The following is a 20,052-nucleotide window of genomic DNA, read 5'->3' on the forward strand; positions in this document are numbered from 1 at the left end:
CGTTCCCTCTGCTGTATTTTTTTTTTCAGTTCCCAGACAGGAAGTAGCTGGTGATGCATTTTTGTAAGGTTTTACAGGTTTAGCTGACCCGTCCTCTTGGGAGGTTTCTCCATGCACTGTGCCCTTGGGAGTCTTAATGAGAAAAGGGGCTGGTTTTGAGATTCCGACCTGCTTTGCGTGCAAGCCCCCGTAGGGAGGGAACCACTGCTTTTGTGAGGGCTTGCTTTAACTCCAGGCACTGCTCAGAGAACAGAACCAAGGCTTAGGAGCAATTCTGTTCCCATCCCGCAGAAAATCTCTACATCATTAGTCCTTTATGGGATTTTGCCTGATCATGAGCTGTCTCTCCAACACTGCAGTAGGTGCTGGGGGCGGGGCACAGGAGGCCTAGCGTGGGCTTCTGCTCTCAGAGAACTTTCCATCAGTTTGGAGGACACAAGCCCAAATCACACACACACACACACACACACACCCCTAGCCAGAACCTCACAACTGGTCGTTTGTGAGATGATGTAACAAGGGCTGTTACTGCTGGGTGTGGGTGATGTAAATGGGTTCAAAAGAGGAGCTGTATTTGTCAGCAACTTTCTGGACGCATCAAGGGGCCCTTGGGCAGGCTCTAGATCAATCCCTTCACCAGGCAGACGCTGAAGCCCCCGGGGGAGCCAGACATGCACCTTGTGTGTGTGCCGGGGGCATCCTGCTGAGATTTGAGCATTTGATCCCTGGACTCCTACAGGAGTTTATTTCCCCAAGTGGAAACAGTCCAGTTGTGGTCATCAGAGGTGGGGGCCTTTGGAAACGATTGAATTAGATTAGGACATTAGGATGAATCATGGGAGCTTGGCATGTGGTGCCCTGTGTGCCCTGGGCTCTGCCAACAAGGACACCATCACCAGAGGCTGAACCAAGGGGGCCGCCTGACCTTGGCCTGTGAGCCCCCAGAACCGTGATCCAACACAAACCTCTTTTCTTTATAAAGTTAGCCTGCCTCAGGCATTTTGTTGTAGTAACAAAAAAAGCTAAGACACATCTTTGAAGCAGGGATTTCTCAGAGACCAGCTCAACGGGGTTAAAGACGAGACAGAAAGCAAGCACTGAAAACATCCCAGAGATTTTAAAGAATAGCAGTGTGGAGGCACCAGTTCTTGACTGCCGCTCTCCCCAGCCTGTGCCCCGCGGGGCCTGCCTGGTAAAGTCTCCCTAACTACCTGGGCTCAGGCCTCCAAGGTCTAACCTAGGACTTAGGCTTTGGTGTGCGTACCACATGACAGCACCAACAGCCACACCAAGCTGCTCTGGGCATTGATGGAGCTGCTCCACACCTGGGCGCGAATGGAAAAGAAGCAGTGATTATCCATTCGCCACTTCTATGACTTTTCTAAAAGTTTCTTTTTTTACTAAAGTTATGAATAGACATTATATTTTTGTCAAGCCAAATGCCTTTTTTTTCCAGTTTAGTTTTATTGTTAAAACACACACACACACACACACACACAGCAGTCCCAGGATAGGCACTCAGCATAAAAGTTATGATACTGTTTGGGACTCCCGTGTTCTGCATCAGAGTCTGGTCCTCCGCCTCGGCCTGCTCCAGCCAGACTCTGCCTCCCTGATGATGTGCACCCTGGGAGGCAGCGGTAATGGATGAAGTAGTTTGAGTCCCTGCCACCCACATAAGAGACCTGGATTGAGTTCTTGGCTTTGGCTCCAGACATTGTGAGCATTTAGGGAGTGAAGCAGTAGATGAGAGCGTTCTCTCTCTCTCTCTCTCTCTCTCTCTCTCTCTCCCTCTCCCTTGCAGACAAATTTACCAAAAATCACTGTTCACTATTCCCTACCCTGAGTTTTCCCGTTCCAGAGACAACCAGCGATATCCTCTTAGCCAATCATCTTGGTGTCGACATTTCTGGACCTAGGAATACCCCCCACCCCGGGTTGTACTTTCTGCATTTTAGTCATTATCTGCTGACATCCCATAGGAGTGACAGCACTCCTGCCTCCCCCATGCCCTCGGCTCGGCCCCACCCCCACATGCTCCCTTCCCACCCCCTCCTCTGCAGTTCTGTAACGCTGATCAGTGTTTATTCTGTCCATTACTGCGGCTGTGGGGAAGCTCGCTATGGCTGATGGCTCTACCGTCCTGCACTTGTGTTCGCTAGAAGGGCAATCTTGTTTTCTTATTGCTATAGTTGTCTCACTAATTCAGCCCCAAATTCTTCCCCAGTTTTCTCTCTTCTCTCATATGAGACAGATTTTCCAGCGATTTAATCATCATGTACAAACCTGTCCCAGACCTCGCAGCCTGGTGCAGCGTGGGCCGGTTCCATTCCACCCCAAGCACCCAGCATCTGCGTGGTGTTACAGGTAAAAGGGCAGCGAAGGAAAGTGACCTTGGCTCTCGTCTCATGAGAAAGAAGAATTTCCACATGGACAAGGCGGTGAGCAAGGCAAGAGTCACTTCAGCCAGAAACTTCCTGCAGTAGCAGCTGGGGGCAGGGTGGGGAATGGTGGCTCTAAGAGAGGCAGACCTGAGAAGCTGTGACAGTCTTCTAGGGGCAATTTTTGGGAAAAAAAAATCAGATCAGCAGCTAACAATCAGTCAGGGGGAGGGGACAAAACCCATCAAAAGGCAGGATTTGTCATCCTGGCTGTCCTGTCCAACTTGTTCATGATGAAACCAAAAGCCATCAGAAAGGTATGATGGTAACTTCTCCTTTCTGACCTCTCTCTCTCTCTCTCTCTCTCTCTGTTCTGCCTCCAAGACTTGTCTTCCCGTAGGTTTCCTCCCTCACATTGGTGGAGCATCCCCTCTTGTAGTTCCCAGAAAAAGTTGCACGGAAAATAAAATGTCGCGGATTTGGACTGTGTAGGAACGTCTTGATTGGTGGTTCGGAAACCATTTTCCTCTAGACTTTGGAAGACGTTGTCCTTCTTGCTCCCGCCTTCTGGCTCCCGCTGTCACTGTTGGGAAATTTCCTTCCATCCCGGTTCTTGGTTATCTTTTATCCTCCTTGGAAAAAGCAGGGTCCACTTGAACCCAGTATTTTGATGTCTCCCATTGTGTCATCTCTCTGTGAGTCCCTTTGGACACTCATGGAGACGCCAGAAAATAGCTCAGGTCTGGGAACTCCTATTGAATGATTTCTTTGATTTTCTCTCCTTTATTTTCTCCTTTCTCTCACTTTCTGGAGTTTCTATATGTGACTGTCAGAATTTCTGGATGATTCAATTATCTTTTCTCTCAGGAGAGCTCCTTAATTTTAACTGCCAAGCTCCTATTAAATTTTCCAGATTTACTATTGTATTTGCAATCCCTAAATACTCCTTGTGAGCATGCCAACATAACTTATCTTTTAGTATATTATTATGTGTATGTATTTCCACATAAACGTATTTTACATAGCCATAAATGACGGGTGTCGGGAGCTACTGGTTCTTGTTCTACATGGCAGTCTCTAAGCAACTTCATTTTCCATTTGTCTTGGCCTCTGCAGTTCCTGTTTCAGGATTTCTTTAGATTTCTGGTCATCATTAGTTTGTTAATCTATTTACAACAAAAACAAAAACTTACATAACTCCTACTATGTGCACACTTCACAAGTACTGTTTCTTTTTTTTTTTTTTCAAAGATTTATTTTTATTTATTTGAAAGACAGAGTTACAGAGAAATAGACAGAGAGAGAAGTTTTCCATCCACTGGTTCACTCCCCAGATGGCCGCAACAGCCGGAGCTGCGCCAATCTGAAGCCAGGAGCCAGGAGCTTCTTCCAGGTCTCTCATGTGGGCCATCTTCTACTGCTTTCCCAGGCCATAGCAGAGAGCTGGATCGGAAGAAGAGCAGTTGGGACTTGAACCGGCGCCCATATGGGATGCCAGCGCTTCAGGCCAGGGCTCTAACCCACTGCCCCACAGTACCGGCCCACAAGTACTATTTCACTTAATACTTAGACCAATCTTGTGTGACAAGGATCTTGCCCCCCATTTATATTCAAGTCAGAGGACAAAAGATCTTCCTGGAAGCACTGGGCTGTGGGTGGATTTGTCAACTGTTAACCGTCGTCTTGGTGTGTTTGGGTTTTCCCTGTAAGAACTGCCATGCCACATCTTCAGTTCTTGCCTTCAGGGCCGCTCAGATTAGCAAGGGACTCCTCAAGCCCCAGGGAGAAGGTCTGGCTGCCAGGCATCTGGGAATGGGGACCATGACCCCAGGGGAACTCAGATCCCCTGTCCTCTTCACAGCCTGCCTCTAGCAGTCCAGAGACCGTGGGTGTTGCCCTCTCCCATCTTTCTCTGCTGTGGAGAGAGGGCCACCTGGCTTCAGGACCTGGGGGCTGTGACTGCAGACTTGAGTACCCCCTCCCCACCGCTTCCAGAGGGCCGGCCGCTGCCAGTTCCCCAGCCCTGTGGGAATTAGCCTTACAGATCAGGCTGGGTCCGCACATTCCACACTGTTGCCTTAGAATTCCATTTTCCTGGATTTGCCAGGCAAATTACCCCTTGTCTAGCTGCTTCTCAGCTTTTGAATTTTATTGCTGTTTTCTACTCTTTCGTTTTCCCCATTCACTTGGGTTGACGCCTTAAAAATCCCTTTACTGACATTCTAATTGGGTTTCAGTAGGCAATGAAATCAATGTTTGTGTCTTCATACAAAACTCCCTGCTATTCAAATTCTCCCTTCCTTTTCCTATCTACTCTTCCCCTTGGATTGCCAGAGTGAGAACAGGGAACAGAGAAAAGCAGCCCCCCGCCCCGTCCTTAATGTACAGCACCACATTCAGCGAGGGGTGTCAGGAAGAGGGTGAGAGGGACAAGGAAGGACCCGCACTGCGAGGTGTGGATTAGAAAGGCCCCGCGGGCTTGATCTGGACACTTTTAGGAAATGGAGGTGAACAGAGCGTCGGTGTGCGGTTTGCAAGATGACACTGCAAACACAGCGCTTCTCCCCTGGGGATGCTGCCCACTCGCAGGAGGTGAGAGTTAAGCTGTGATCTGGAGGATCCATGTGTTCCGAGGGGGAGAGGTTTGCATTGAACAAAGGACAGAACTCCAGCAAGTGCAGGCGGCCTCAGTGGCGCACTGGTCTGCGGCTCCCAGGCTGGAGAACCTGTGTGCACCGACCACTGCTCGCTCAGGCCCCGGGGCTCGGGGCAGCCCCTCAGCCAAGGGCCTTGTAGCTCAGCTTGTCTTCCTCTGCAGCCTCCTGGAAGCCATCCTTTGTATCGTCTTTTCATTTTCTATATTGTATATTAAAATCGGATCCCTTGAAACAACAGTTCTTAACTCCATTCACGCAGCAGAATCACCGCATTAACTCTAAAACGTGGAGACTCCAGACCTCCCACCTGTCCTATGAAAGTGGACCTTCCATGGGCTCGGGAGCACTGCTGGCGGGCAGCTCTGCTACTAGGAGTCGGAGGATGGGCACCTTCTAGAAAGTGGAGGTAACACTGAATGTTGAACCTGAACTTTACACTTAAGAGAGGGACTACAGTTGTCATCAGATTCCCGTAAGAAAACTTTGTATCACGTATGAATACCCCACATTCTATATTATGTCACATTGCATCATGGGTGGTTTTCTTTCTGCTTTACCTACCCTACGAAGGGGAAAGAGCCTAATGTCAGCGTCCTCAGGACAGAAAGAATCCCTTTTCAGCTTTAAGTAAGGCCTGCTTACATACATGAAAGAACGGATGAACAAAACGAATTCTCACAAGAATTCATAAGCACCACTTCCCCCAAAGGCACTCTGGGTAGAAATTACATCTTTATTCCAATGCTACAGGCACGGTGCTGGACTGGACACTGGGAGATGAAGGGGGAGTGGATACAGTGGCCAACGGCACCATCTTGACCCAGAATCGTTCACAAACTCTACTCACACTCTCAGTCTAGATGCATCATTGGTGTTGATGTTTTGTTCTTAAGTGAAGAAGTGTTCCGCCTGCTGGCTTATGTTCCCAACTTTCTTTGGAGCTCTTATGGTCTTATCTAATGACAGAAGAGACCCTCTATCTCCTAAAGCAAACAAACACCTCCTCCCCAACCCCTGGCTCCATGGCTGGTGAGTAGCTGTCGTAGCTGTCACATTGACAAGGCTCTGTTTCCTGGGAGGACCAAGCTGATGACTTTGTCCCACGCCATGGACAGGGCTCCATGCGGCTCCATGCCAGGACACACGTTTTTCCAGCCCCCAGATTTGCAGATAGGATGTTGGGCAAACACTGCAAGGGCATGTATGGCGTGGGCTCAGGGGAATCCTAAGGGAAGCGCATTTTGATTAAGATCCTATAGGGTAGGAAGCTGACCACCCCAGAATATCCGTCTAAGAGGCCGAGACTCCTCCCAAAAAGATTTGAGAATGCTTTGGAAAGGGCAACGGTGACGTAAACTGGGACGCTTCCTCTTTCCTTTTCCCTTGGCCTGCCCGTGGCAATGTCATGGCCAATCCTTCATTTATTTCTCTCAGCCAGCTCTCAGTGACACCCAAATCTCCAAGTGCACCAGCCTTGGTAGCTGGATGGCGAAGGCCACATGACCCAGGATGGAGGCAGGGCGTCAGGAATCTGGGATGCCAAGATTTTCTACGACAAGGCACGCCAATGCGGGACACACACAGGCGTGTGCGCGCAGGGTCAGGGTGGGGTGGGGGGGACTGCCTGGTAGTCTCAGGGAGGGGCTGGGGGTGAGGCAGGAGCCCTGGCTGCTCAAGGGAAGTCCTGAAGTTCATCGCCCTACGGGGAGGGGGCTGCTTCTCCCCCTGCCTCCATTCCTACCCCCTCCTTCCCCCTGAAAGGTCTTCTGCTTCCATGCTGTGTGTCTGGCCTCTGATGGGGGTGGAGGCTGGCAAAGGCCTCATGTGTGCAGAGGGTTCCCTGGCGAACCAGGAAGCAAAGTGGGAAGCTGGGCCCAGCTGGGTTTAGAAAACCGACCCTCTGGCAAGGGCACCCCTGCAAGCCCAGGCTCCCCCCCAACCCCCGGGGACCCAGACCTCCCACTGGGCCCACCGCTCAGACACTGTAATTGGGTCAAGCCTCTGTCTTTAATCCATGAACCATTAACATTAATCCCATCCATTGTTAATAAGTCTTCAAGATTGCTGCCTCCAGGGGGCTGTGGCTTGTGTCATTTCCTCCCTTTGAGAGCGAGTGGTTAGGTGCACAGCACAAGTGGAGGGATTTTGCAAATGTATTTAAGGGCCCAAATGAGTTGAATCAAAAAGGAGATTGGCCTAGGTGGGCCTGACCTTATCAGGTGAACCCTTTTGCAGCATGATTGGAAGTCAGAGGTAGAAGAAACCAGATTCGTGGGCCAGCACAGTGGGTTAAGTCACAGCTTACAACACCAGCATCCTGTTCAAGTCCTGGTTGCTCTGCTTTGGGTCCAGCTCTCTGCTAATGCACCTGGGAAAGCTGCAGAGGATGGACCAAGTACTTGGGGGCCTCTGTCCCTACATAGGAGACCAGACCCTAAGTAGGACGTCCTGGCTCCTAGCTTCTGCCTGGCCCAGCTCCTGCTATTGCAGCCATTTAGGGAGTGAACCAGCCGATGGAAGATCTGTCACCCTGCCTTTTAAATAAATTAATAAAAAGAAAAAAAACTTTAAAAAAAGTGAGAAGCAAAGTGATATTGGCCTCAGGTTCTTTGACTCCTGGCAATGGAAAATGACCAGAGCCCAACGTGCGACACAGACAAGGCTTACTGGGGGCTTCTGGCTTTAACGCAAGGGGACAGCATGGCATGAAGAGCTTGTGTGACTGGCTCTCTGGCAGTAGCTGGAGGGAGGTTTCTCTCAGGTAGGGCAGCCATGGCCGTGCCATCTTGGTCTCTGGCTTGCTCCCCTTGGCACACAGCACTTCAATCTGCACCTGGCAGTGTTCTGTGTAGACGGGGCTGCTTTTTTGGCTCACCCCAGGGAGGTCACGTTTCAACTGCATTGGGCATTCTGAGCATGCCCACGGTCGGGGGAGAGTCTCTCACGGGACAGCCGAGGACGCTTTGCCCTTAGAGTCTGGACACGTCTTGCTTGTGATTGGTTTGGAGCTGGAGCTGGAGCTGGAGCTGGAGCTGGAGCTGGACGCACGTCCGGTCAGGGGGAGCTTGATGTAGCAGGTCCTGCTGCTGTCCTATCTCAACTCTTCAGCTGCTGTGTCGGGAGGAGGGCATGACAGAGGACGGCAGGCAGCCCATGGAAGCTCCAGGGCCTCAGATCTACAGCCACAAGGAACTGAGTTCTGCAAACCACCAGTGAGCTTGGAAGGGGCCCCAAGCCTTGGCGGAGATCGCAGCCCGTCCCAGCAACCTGATTTCCACCTGGCGAGACTTCACAGCGAGGACCCAAGCTAAATGCTATCCAGATTCCCAGTCCAAGGCAACTAGGAGACGATATGTGAAGCTGCTCCATTTGCGCTACTTTGTTACATTGCAATAGAAAACAAAGACACCCTTCAAGCTCAGGATAATGCAATTTACCTGGTATTAGCATCAAGGGCAAGGTGGGGAGGAGAGAGGCGATCCATCAGACCCCACCTCAGCTACTGGTGGTTGAGTCCTAGAGCCACTTTGCAGCTGAGTGGAATGGAGAAGTCGCCCAACCTCTCTGTGCTCAGCCTCCCGGGCAAAGACGACCACAACGCCAGCCCCTCACGGGGTTCAGTGTCTACAGATGCCTCGAACATTGCCTGGCACACAGTAAGTGCTGAGTGAACGGTCACTTTGCAGTTACTGTGCTATCAGAGTGTGGCAGGACCTCAACGGCACGGGTGATTGCAGGAGACACGCCGGGTGTGTCCAGGACTTGCTGTTGCTGCTTCTCATTACTATCCTTAAACATCTGGTCAAATGTTGCTTTTTGTCGTTGTTAAATATTGATTTACTTTATTTGAAAGGCATAATTAGAGAGAGGGAGACACACACACACATACACACACACAGAGGCAGGGGGTAGAATCTTTCATCCACTGGTTCACTCCCATTTGGTTGCAATGGCTGGGCTGGGTCAGCCTGAAACCAGGAGCCAAGAGCTTCATCCAGGTCTCCCACATGGGTGCAGGGGCTCATGTACTTGGGTCGTCTTCGGCTGCTTTCCCAGGCACATTAGCAGGGAGCTGAGTCAGAAATGGAGCAGCCGGGACTCAAACTGGCATCCATGTGGGATGCCAGTGCCACGGGTGAGGCCCAACCTACTACGCCACAGTGTCAGATCCTTGCCTCTGCCTCTCATCCAGTGTCCTGCTGCTGTGCATTCTGGGAGGCAGCAGGTGATGGCTCAGGTACTTGGGTCCCTGCCACCCACCTGGGAGACCAGACGGAGCTGCTGTCTCTGGGCTTCAGCTTGGCCCTGTCCTGGTTGTTGTGGGCATTTGGAAAATAAACCAGCAAGTAAGCATTCTCTCTCTCTCTCTCTCTCTCTCTCTCTCTCTCAAATGAAAACTAAATGAAAAAAAATTTTTAAAAAAGCACTTTTGAAGAGTGCCAAGGTCCAACACATCCCTGGGTGGGAATTTTCCTTTGAAAACCATAAAACTGTGGAGCAGTTGAGGGGCTCAATTGAACCAGCTCTGAAAGTCAGTGCAAGCACAGTAAGCGCCCAGTCATCCACAGGTGGAACCGTGCTCAGCTCCTTAGTAGTCTTACTCTATTCCAGCCCGGCACTGATGAATTTGACTCATTAACACCATCCCCTAATACAGACCGAGCCATGGCAGGCTGTCTCAAATAAAGGGATTCCATGGTTCAGAACAAACCAGGTAGAAAGAGTTTCACTGTCCCTTTGGAAAGGAAAAGAGGAACTTAAAATAAGCATTTGGCTTGCCGAAGTTCTAAACGTTGGGAAAATTAGGGTCTGGGCCGGCACCGCGCCTCACTAGGCTAATCCTCCGCCTAGCGGCGCCGGCACACCGGGTTCTAGTCCCGGTCAGGGCGCCGGATTCTGTCCCGGTTGCCCCTCTTCCAGGCCAGCTCTCTGCTGTGGCCAGGGAGTGCAGTGGAGGATGGCCCAAGTGCTTGGGCCCTGCACCCCATGGGAGACCAGGGTAAGTACCTGGCTCCTGCCTTCGGATCAGTGCAGTGCGCCAGCCGCAGCGCGCCAGCCATGGTGGCCATTGGAGGGTGAACCAACGGCAAAAGGAAGACCTTTCACTCTGTCTCTCTCTCTCATTGTCCACTCTGCCTGTCAAAAAAAACCAACCAAACAAACAAACAAAAAAACTAGGGTCTGACTCCCATCTGGGTGCCTCCTTGGTGAGCAGGTGACTGGAAGGGCTGCCTTCCGGAGAGATGGTAGGATCCCCGTTCTCTCAGGACAACAAAGAAAAACGTCAGCCGTGATGTTACCAGAGAGTGACCACAACCTCCCAGGATGCAGTCAAAAGTAGCCACACACACACGCACACACACACACACACATGCACACACGCACGTCATCCTTTCCATACGTACTCACTGACTGCCCCATAGGAGCTGGGAGCTCCAGCAGCCAGATACAGAGAGAACTGAGCCAAAAAGAGAACACGTGGGCCCAATACCTCACCCTCTAATTCGGAGCAGGTGCGGATTTAGACGTGCAAGGGCCCTGTCGTGGAGCATTCGACCTGGCCTGGACACAGCGCTGCGCACCCTCTCTGGGAGGGAATCTCAAAGCCCATGGAATGTCAAGCCTGACAGGAATGTGTTGTTTGTCAGCAGCCTTGGGGCTCCCTGGGGAGTCTAACCTGGTGATGCAGGGCAGGCACTTGGAGTCCCCTGGTTTCTGCTCCTCCTCAGAGAGGGCTGGCGCCTGAGCTGGGTCACAGGGGCAGGCAGCCGTGCCTGGTGACAGACCCCGATAAAAGCCCCAGACACTGGCTGGCTGTACGTTGTGTGCGTCATCTCACAAGAGTGCAGGCTACAGAGCCACTGCTGCTGACTCCATTGCAAAATGACGGGTGCAAGCGCTGGGCTCCCGGCTCTCCCGTGTGCCTCTTCGCTGGCTGACTGTGCTCTGTGCACTAACCGTGGCAGTGCGTACAGCAGAGCTCAGCGGGCTGTGACTCCTCCTAGTGAACCCTCGCATTCAGGGACGGTCAGAGGGACCCAGCACCTGCAATTAGTGTCGGCAGTGAGGGTGGGCTTGTGGTCGATGGCTTCCTGATGTTAGAGTCCCTTTCCACGGATAGGGAATTAGGGATGATGAACAGCACACAGAAGACACAGCAGGAGGGGCCGGCGCTGTGGCATAGCAGGTAAAGCCACTGCCTGCAGTGCCGGCAGCCCATATGGGCGCCAGTTCAAGTCCTGGCTGCTCCACTTCCAATCCAGCTCTCTGTTACGGCCTGGGAAAGCAAGTCCTTGGGCCCCTGTGGGAGAACTGGAGGAAGCTCCCAGCTCCTAGGTCTGGATCAGCCCAGATTCAGCTGTCACAGCCATCTGGGGAGTGAACCAGAGGATGGAAGACCTCTCTCCCTCTCTCTCTCTCTCTCCTCCCCGCCCCCGCCTCTCTGTAACTCTGCCTTTCAAATAAATAAATAAATCTTTAAAAAGACCCAGGGAATGTCTGGTGTGGGGCTGATTTTCCAGACAAAGGCCTACAAACATGCAGCGTTGTAGGGCTGCCAAGGATATCACCTTCAGTCTTACTCAGTTTCATAACTGGGGAAAACCCTTCCTGATGACCTGTTGGTCGGTTCGAGAGTGGGCAGATAAAGGCAGTCAAAACCAAAAGAGAGGTCCTCTTCCATGGAGTGGAGGTGCAAAGAAGGGGGTGGGGAGACAAAGAAAGAACATTTTCTATCTGCTGGTTCACTCCCCAAATGGCCGCAATGGGCCGGAGCTGGGTCTATCCAAAGCCAGGAAATTCATCCAGGTCCCACATGGGTTCAAGGACCCAAGCACTTGGGCCGTCTTCTGCTGCTTTCCCAGGCACATTAGCAGGGAGCTGGATTGGAAGAGGAGCTCATCCCACATGGAATGCTGGCACCGCAGGTAGCAGCTTTACAAGCGATGCCAAAGCACTGGCCCCACCTTTGTCATCCTGCAATGAGAAAGATCTAAGTATGACACAAAAGCCACAGCAATAAGGAAACATTTAATGAATTTGACAACTGAAAACACATAAACTGTAGTGGGTGTTGTGTTGCAGCAGGTTAAGCCACTACTTGAGATCCTTGCATCTCATGTGAGTGCCCATTCGATGTGAGTGCCCAGCTACTCCACTTCCAATCCAGCGTCTTGCTTATGCACCTGGGAGGCCATCAGTGCTGGCCTGGTATGTGGGTTCCCATCACCCACGCGTGGACCCAGATGGAGCTCCTGGCTCCTGGCATTAGCCTGGCCCAGCCCTGGCTGTTGTAGGAATTTAGGGGGTGAACCAGCAAACGGAAGCTCTCTTTCTTGTCATTCTCCCTTTAAAACAAATAAATTAATCTCTTCCAAAAACCTTGTAAAATTTTTATATGGAAGCAAGGACATCCTAAAAAAAAAAAGTCCAAAGTTAAAAAAATCAAAGCAGAAAAACACCACAAAAAATTCATTTGCAATGCATTTAACAGATAAGGGGCTAATTTCCCTTGTGTACAAATCCATGCGAGGTCTCACCAAACACAATGCAATAATTAGGGGAAAGTCCACAGCATCACAAATACTTCACACACACCTCATATGAGTCTCTTCCTTGTTTTATTCTTTCCTTTACCCCTTCAATAATATCCAGATGGGCTAGGGTGTGGGAAAATCTGTACATTCGTATGTCTGTTAATATACATTTTTAGAAGGAAGGTTTATCAAATCTATTAAAACTTACTTACTGGCAGAACAATTTCTGAAATACCATTTGAAGCTTTATAAAACTGAAAACAACTCAAATATTTATTGATAAGGATCAATGAGACTAATTAATTCAACCAAATGCTGATTGTTTACATCAGATAATGCTTGCGTTCTCATGGGAGGAAGTGCAGAGCGGAGATCTCAAGAGAGCCGTGGAGGCTTTGGAATAAATGCTTCCCAGGGCATTATCACCATGTGCTCTAGAGCCAGGGTTGGCAGATTATGGGCCATGGACCAAATCGGGCCTTCCCCTTGTTTTTTTTTTTTTTTTTAACATTTTAGTTATTTATTTGAGAGGTAGAGTTACAGACAGTGAGAGGGGGAGACAGAAAGATCTGCCATCTGCTGATTGACTCCACAAATGGCCACAATGGCTGAAGCTGGGTGGATCCGAAGTCAGGAGCCAGGAGTTTCTTCCGGATCTCCCATGTGGGTGCAGGGGCCCAAGAGCTTGGACCATCTTATACTGCTTTCCCAGGCCGTAGAAGAGAGATGGATCAGAAGAGGAGCAGCCAGAAAATGAACTGGTGCCCATATGGGATGCAGGTGGAGGATTAATGCCCTTGCACCACAGTGTCAGCCCCTCCTTGTGTCTTTGTATGGCTTGTGAGCTAAGAATGATTCCTACATATTTAAATGGGTAGGAAAAAAAAAAACACAAGATAAATCTTATTTCATGGCAAGTAGCCTTCATATGAAATTTCAAATTTCAGTGCCCATAAATGAAATGTTACTGGAATGCACTGTGGTCTACGTGTTTGCATATCGTCTGTGTTGGCGTTTGCACTGCCGTGACAGGGCTGAGTCACTTCTGTAGGTATTGACTGCCTCCACAGAGCCCACGTGTTTACCATCTGGCCCTTTGCTGGAAAGGCTGGCTAATCCCTGCTTTAGAAGGAATCCATGATGGCGAGCCCACGGGAAATGAAAACCTATGTCTACACAATACCTTGTACAGGAACGTCCCTAGCAGTGTTATTCATAAGAGGCCTAAAGTGGACCAAGCTCAAATGACTATTCCTTGTGGAATAAAGAGCAGAAGTCCCAGAGGAGGAGAGGCTGTCCAGACATGGCTGTGGGCCCACATTCCAGTGAGAGAACAGGAGGTCTCAACAGTGGGTAGGGGCTGCATCACACAGCACCGGTCCTGCACTAGGTGGGACTTTGTACTTTATTTGCGATGGAATAGGGAAAGTCACCCAAATGGTTTTTGTTCTGACTTTTAGAGAAGTAGAGAGAAAGAGAGGACGCCCATCCTTTGGCTCACTCCTCAACCACCTGGGAAGCCTAAGCCAGGAACTCAATTCAGGTCTCCCATGGGGGTGTCAGGGACCCAACCACTTGAGCAGTCACCGTTGCCTCCCAGAATCTGCATTCTCAGGAAGCCAGAGTAGGGAGCTAGAGGTGGGGCTTGAACACAGTCATGGAATGTATTAAGCAAGGGAATGACGTAATCTAATGCATGCTGTATTTTTTTAGAGATTATTTACTTGAAAGTCAAAGTTAGAGAGAGAGAGAGAGAAAGAGAGAGAGAGAGAGAGAGAGAGAGATCTTCTTCCATCCACTGGTTCACTCCCTAAATGGCTATAACAGCCAGCACTGGGCCAGGCTGAAGCCAGCAGCCAGAAGCTTCTTCTAGGTCTCCCACATAGGTGCAAGGGCCCAAGCACTTCGGATATCTTCTTCTACTTTCCAAGGCACATTAGCAGGGAGCTGGATTGGAAGTGGAGCAGCTGGGGATGCCAGCATTGCAGGTGGTGGCTTAACCACATATGCCACAATGCCAACCCCTAATCTGTGTCTTAAAAATGAGACATGGCTGCCGCGTACATAGTGATGGCACAAGGGCAAGAGCTGGAAGCAGACGGATGCAATGAGGGACGAAAGCGCCTTCATCTACTGTCTCCCAGCCTCCCCTAGTGCTAATACCTCACATGGCCATAGTGCAATGATCAATGTGGAAGACTGGCATTGGTCCAATACTGCTAATTAAACCACAAATCCCACTTGCATTTCAGCAGGGTTTGCATGCATGTCCTTTTTCTGTTGCAGACACTATCCGAGATCCCATTCTACATTTGTCATTTCTTCTGGGTCTCCAGTCTGTGCAGTCCTCCAGGGTTTCCCCGTCTCCTGGGATTAGCCCCACCCAACAGGTGGTGCCGTTTGCTGTGATGAGAATGACTGTGATGGGACAACGGAAGGGGCCAGGGCTTAGAGGGTGACAGAGGAAAATCAGGAGTTCTATTCTGGGATATTACGTTTTATATTTACATGAAACATCTAACTGAGGATATAAATGAGGCATTTATAGTCTGAAGCTACAGAAAGAGGTCGTGGCTAACATTAGGAATTGGAGTCCTAAACACAGAAGAATATTCCAAGTCATGGGACTGGATTTATTGATGGAACCGCAGTGTGGGATGCTCGGTTTTGGGTGTCAGGTGGACTGGGCTGAGGGACACCTGGGTGTGTCTGTGTGGGTGTTTCCAGGGAAGACAGGCGGTATGCCGGAAAGCCGAGTGGGGAGACCCACCCTGAATGTGGGCAGGCACCACGCAACCACGCCGGGTTAGACAGAGGGAGAAACCAGAGAAGGGACGCTCTCACTCCAGCTCTTCCTTCTGGAGTGGGCACGTGTTCTGCAGTTTGCTGCCCTAGGACACCAGGTCCTTTGGCCTTCGGACCCTGAGACTTGCACCAGCAACCCTCAGGGGCAGGGCTTTTGAGCTTTTAGCCTTGAACTGGGGATGTGTTATTGGTCTCTTTTCTTGCTGAGGCTTCTAGTGTCTTGGGAATGAGCTGCTACTGGATTCTTAGGCTCTCTGGCTTGCAGAGGGTCATTGTATGGTTTTCATTTTTTAGAAGATCTACTTTTTTGAAACAGTGGCAGAGAAAGAGAGAGAATCTTCCACCTAATGCTTCAATCCCCACATGGCCACAACAGCTAGGTCTGAACCAGGCTGAAGCCGGGAGCCAGGAACTCTACCTTGGTAGCAGGGGTTCAAGTTCCTGAGCCATCATCTGCTTCCTTCCCAGGCATGTTAGCAGGAAGCTGGGTGGGGAGCAGAGCAGCCAGAACTGGAAAGAGAACTCCGATATGGGATGTCAGCATCACGAGTGGGAGTTTAACCTGCTGTGCTACATCAGCTCTTAAAAATATATTCTTCTGGGGCTGGGGCTGTGGTGTAGCGGGTAAAGCCGCCGCCCGCAGTGCCAGCATCCCATATGGGTGCCAGTTCGAGTCCCGGCTGCTCCACTTCTGATCCAGCTCTCTGTGATGGCCTGGGAAAGCAGTAGAAGATGGCCCAAGTCCTTGGGCTTCCACACCCATGTGGGAAGACCCAGAGGAACCTCCTGGCTCCTGGCTTCGGATCAGCCCAGCTCTGGCCATTGCGGCCAATGGGGGAGTGAACCAGTGGATGGAAGACCTCTCTCTCTCTCTCTGCCTCTCCTCTCTCTATGAACTCTGACTTTCAAATAAATAAATAAATAAATCTTTAAAACATACATATTCTTTTGGCTCCCTGACTAATACAATAACTTCTAAAAGTAAAATAGTAGATTTGAAATGGGTGATCCTTAATGTGTTTAAAACAGAAAAGTTTTCTGGTTTCATTGTTCTAGTTCTAGTTATTACATGTTTACTTTACCCATGCTTTCTGTGGCAGAGAATACCAGTTGTTCACCCAAGACTTCTATTTCCTGGGGTAAAACACTGTCATGGGCCCCCATTCACTCTTTCCTACTTCACTGGTGCAGTGTTTTGGCTGGGCATATGTTTGTGTAGATAGAATTAACTTTTCCCAGCCTCCCTTGCAGCTATGTCTGGTCATGGACCTAAGTTTTCTTCAGCAGACTGAGTGGAAGTTACACATGCAACTAGCATGTCACTCACATAAGAAAACCTGTTTGACCGCCTCTTAAGACATTTTCACTCTCTCCTAGGCTTGCCTGAGGCAGTCAATCCATTTTCTCGTTAGCCGACTTTGACCATGGAGATGAAGACATCCTTTTAGATCTTAAAGTGATGGGAGGAACCTCAGTCATGGAATGACTTTGGGGACCTGGAACTGTCACCACCTTAACGTGCCTTCGACCTGTTCCACTAAGAGAAATGGCTTCTTACAAGCAGTCATTGAGAAACCACTCACTTTGTTGGATTCTGGGGATAGACCATGAAGAAACCCAGCCTCTATCTTCAAGAAACTTACTCTATAATAGAGAAGCAATAGTTTCATTCCCCAGGTCTTCTTTTCCCCTCTGCTGACCGTAAAGCTCTCTGTTTCCAGATGCACCAGCTGCAAAGTGTTGGGACCTCCATCAGCGGGCATCACAGAGCGCCTGTCAACCTGCTTTGCACAGTGAAGACAGGGCATACATATTTCTGATGTAAAAGCCACTGGGTGTTGGGATCTATGTGTTGTCATTGCACAACGAGCCTGTCCTAATGTATGTGGACTGCAAGGCATGGATTTTCCTAACTCTAACTGTCTTAAACAACAAGGGAGACCCTCCATCCTAATAGAAGGTCACGGGTAAATCAGATCCTGGGCTTGATCTACGTGAAATAGCCAGAATTCAGGTTCTTCTCATCTCCGCACGCGGCCGTCCTTAGCGCAGCTCCCTTGACATCCTTCTATTGGGGCAAGACAGCAGTAGTACGTCCTGGCATCCTGTCCAGAGGCTGCCGGTGAGTGCCCAGGCGAGCTCTTCTCACCATCACTCCTTGGATCCGGGTCCTGTGTCTACTCCTGATCTAATCCCCAGCAAAGAGAATGGGATCATCATGATTAGCTCTGAGCAGAGGGCAGTGCACTTTTTCTCTAAAGGCCAGCTAGTCAATATCTGGGGAGTGAATCAGTAGACAGGTCATTCTCTCGCTGTGTCTCTCTGCCTCTCACATAAATAAATTGAAAAATAAATAAAGAGAGAAAATATTGGGGCAGGTGTTGGGCACAGCAGTTAGGATACTGCTAGGGATGCTTGGGTTTGAGTCCCGGCTCCACTTCCAAGTGTAGCTTCCCACCCTGGGAGGCAGCAGATGAGAGTTCAAGTAGTTGGTCCCTGCCACCCAGGTGGGAGACTCTGATTGAGTTCTGGGCTCCTGGCTTTGGCCTGACCCAGCCCTCGCTGTTGTAGGCATTTGGGAAAGAACCAGCAGGTGAAAAGATCTCTCTGTTTCTCTTTCTGCCTTTCAAGTTGAAAGGAAATAAATAAAAATTGATAAAAGAAAATATATAGACTCCTTAATCATGTATGCTAATATGTAACACTAGTCAAGATATGTTACATGAAAACATAGCAAGTAGCAACACTACAAATAGCAACTGTCTACCCATTTTGAAAAGTGACATACATATGAATATAAATATGCAAACCTGTGTATTCAAGGAGTGACTCTCGAAGGTATCCAATACTCTGACATCAACAGTTTTGTCTGGAGAGGAGAACTGAATGGTGGAGTGTGAAAGAGTCACTTTCCACTGCTTACTTTGTTGGTGCTTTTTGAGTTCTGTACCATGTGCTTGTATTACCTGGAAAAAGTCACAAAGTGTAGCTGCCTTATGTGCAAGCCCTGTGGCTGGCAGGAGTGGCAGGAGCAGGGAGGCCCTGGAAAGGGTGTTCTTTGGGGGGGCGGGGAGCCAAAGGAGGAGAATGCCCATATTTAAAAATCACTCAATCCTGCCCAAGTGTACAAACCATTTGTGCTGAATTCCATGTGGGTCTAGATCACTTCGAAGGGGAGCTGCCCTCAAAGGGGGTCATAGGACTATTGCTAGGCAATGAATGGGAGCATGTCCCTCCAGCCCAGGACTCCTGGGGGAGCAGCTCGGGCACCTGCTGTGTCCTCACTCTGCCACCAGCTACCGTGAGACCCCCAGGAAGAGACTGTCCTCTGGGCTTCGTGGAGAGGAACCAGGTTCGCAAACGCCTCGTCTCATTCATTCTGTCTGAACAAGGGCGTGTGTGGAAGAGCCACGGCCTAGCAGTGAGAACCAAAGGCTGGTCTGGGGGAATCAGAGGGCATGTCAGAGAAACCACGGCAGGCTGGGCAAGGGCTCAGGATGATGACCGTATCCTGCTTTCTGTAGGAATCTCGCCAGACCCTCTGCTGGGTTCCAGTGACTCACCAAGTCACCCTCGATACGGCTGGTGGCACAGATGGCGCTGGGAGCAGGGAGAGCCTCGCTGGGCAGTGGATCTCCTCACCTGCGCTGATCCCACGAAGCATATGCTTAATTGGGCAAGGATGTGTTGGACTTCCAGCAGTACAGATAATTGGAAATCAGGGCAGGGGATGGCTTGCTTTCATCTAAAGATAAAAAGATGAAATATGCATATATGAGTAAGTGATGAGACAAAGGAGCTCCGACTTTGTCAGCCTTGAGCGTCCCCACGCTTACTTGTATGGTGATGGTTTGCCCAGCCTGTGCAGGGAGGAGAATGAGAATTCTAGCTGCTGACTTCCTCGCCCTGCGTCCGTATTTCTCTGTTGTTTGTCCCGTCTGAGCAGAAGTCCGCCTTTGGACCCTCCAGTTTTTCCGTACGAGGTCCTCTTGTCCCCGAGTCAGTGGACTCCAAAGTCCTGCCATCCCAGGCAGAAGTGGAAGAAACTGCATGGTTTGAGTCCTCCGGGGGAGCTCCTAACAGGATTAAAAGAGCAGTGGTAGGAATCCAGACGTCACATTCCTCCTGACAAAGCCTGTCTCCCAAGACTTTCTCCAGGTTACAAGTCCCTATCGCAGATATTAGAAGCAAATCATTAACTCTTTGCTATGGTAAGAACTCTACCTGCCTCACCCAGCCCCCTTCTCCCTCCCACCTCTCAACTCAGCAACTCCTTGCCTCCCCCTTATTCCAGCCCAGATGGATTTCCCAGGCTGATTACGTTGACATCAAAGGCATGGAGCCATTAAGCAAAAAAGCACATTCATATACTTAGAAATATGGCTCCAGGTACAACAGTAAACAAAATTTATTTGAAAGGCACAGAGAGAGAGGGAAAGAGAGGTCCTATGTGTTGCTTCATCCCCCAAATGCCCAGAATAGTCAGGACTGGGCCAGGCTGAAGCCAAGAGCCAGGAGCTCCATCCTTGTCTCCTGTGTGAGTGGCAGGAGCTCAATTCCTTGAGCTATCGACTGCTGCCTCTGGGAGTCTGCACAAGCAGGAAACTGGAATTGAGAGCTGGAACCAGGAAATGAATCCAAGCGCTCCACCCCCATGGGACATGGCATCTTATC

Source organism: Oryctolagus cuniculus, chromosome 10 (genome assembly GCF_051225735.1).
Source record: "Oryctolagus cuniculus isolate XC-2025 breed Fujian yellow rabbit chromosome 10, ASM5122573v1, whole genome shotgun sequence".
NCBI classification, from domain to species: Eukaryota; Metazoa; Chordata; class Mammalia; order Lagomorpha; family Leporidae; genus Oryctolagus; species Oryctolagus cuniculus.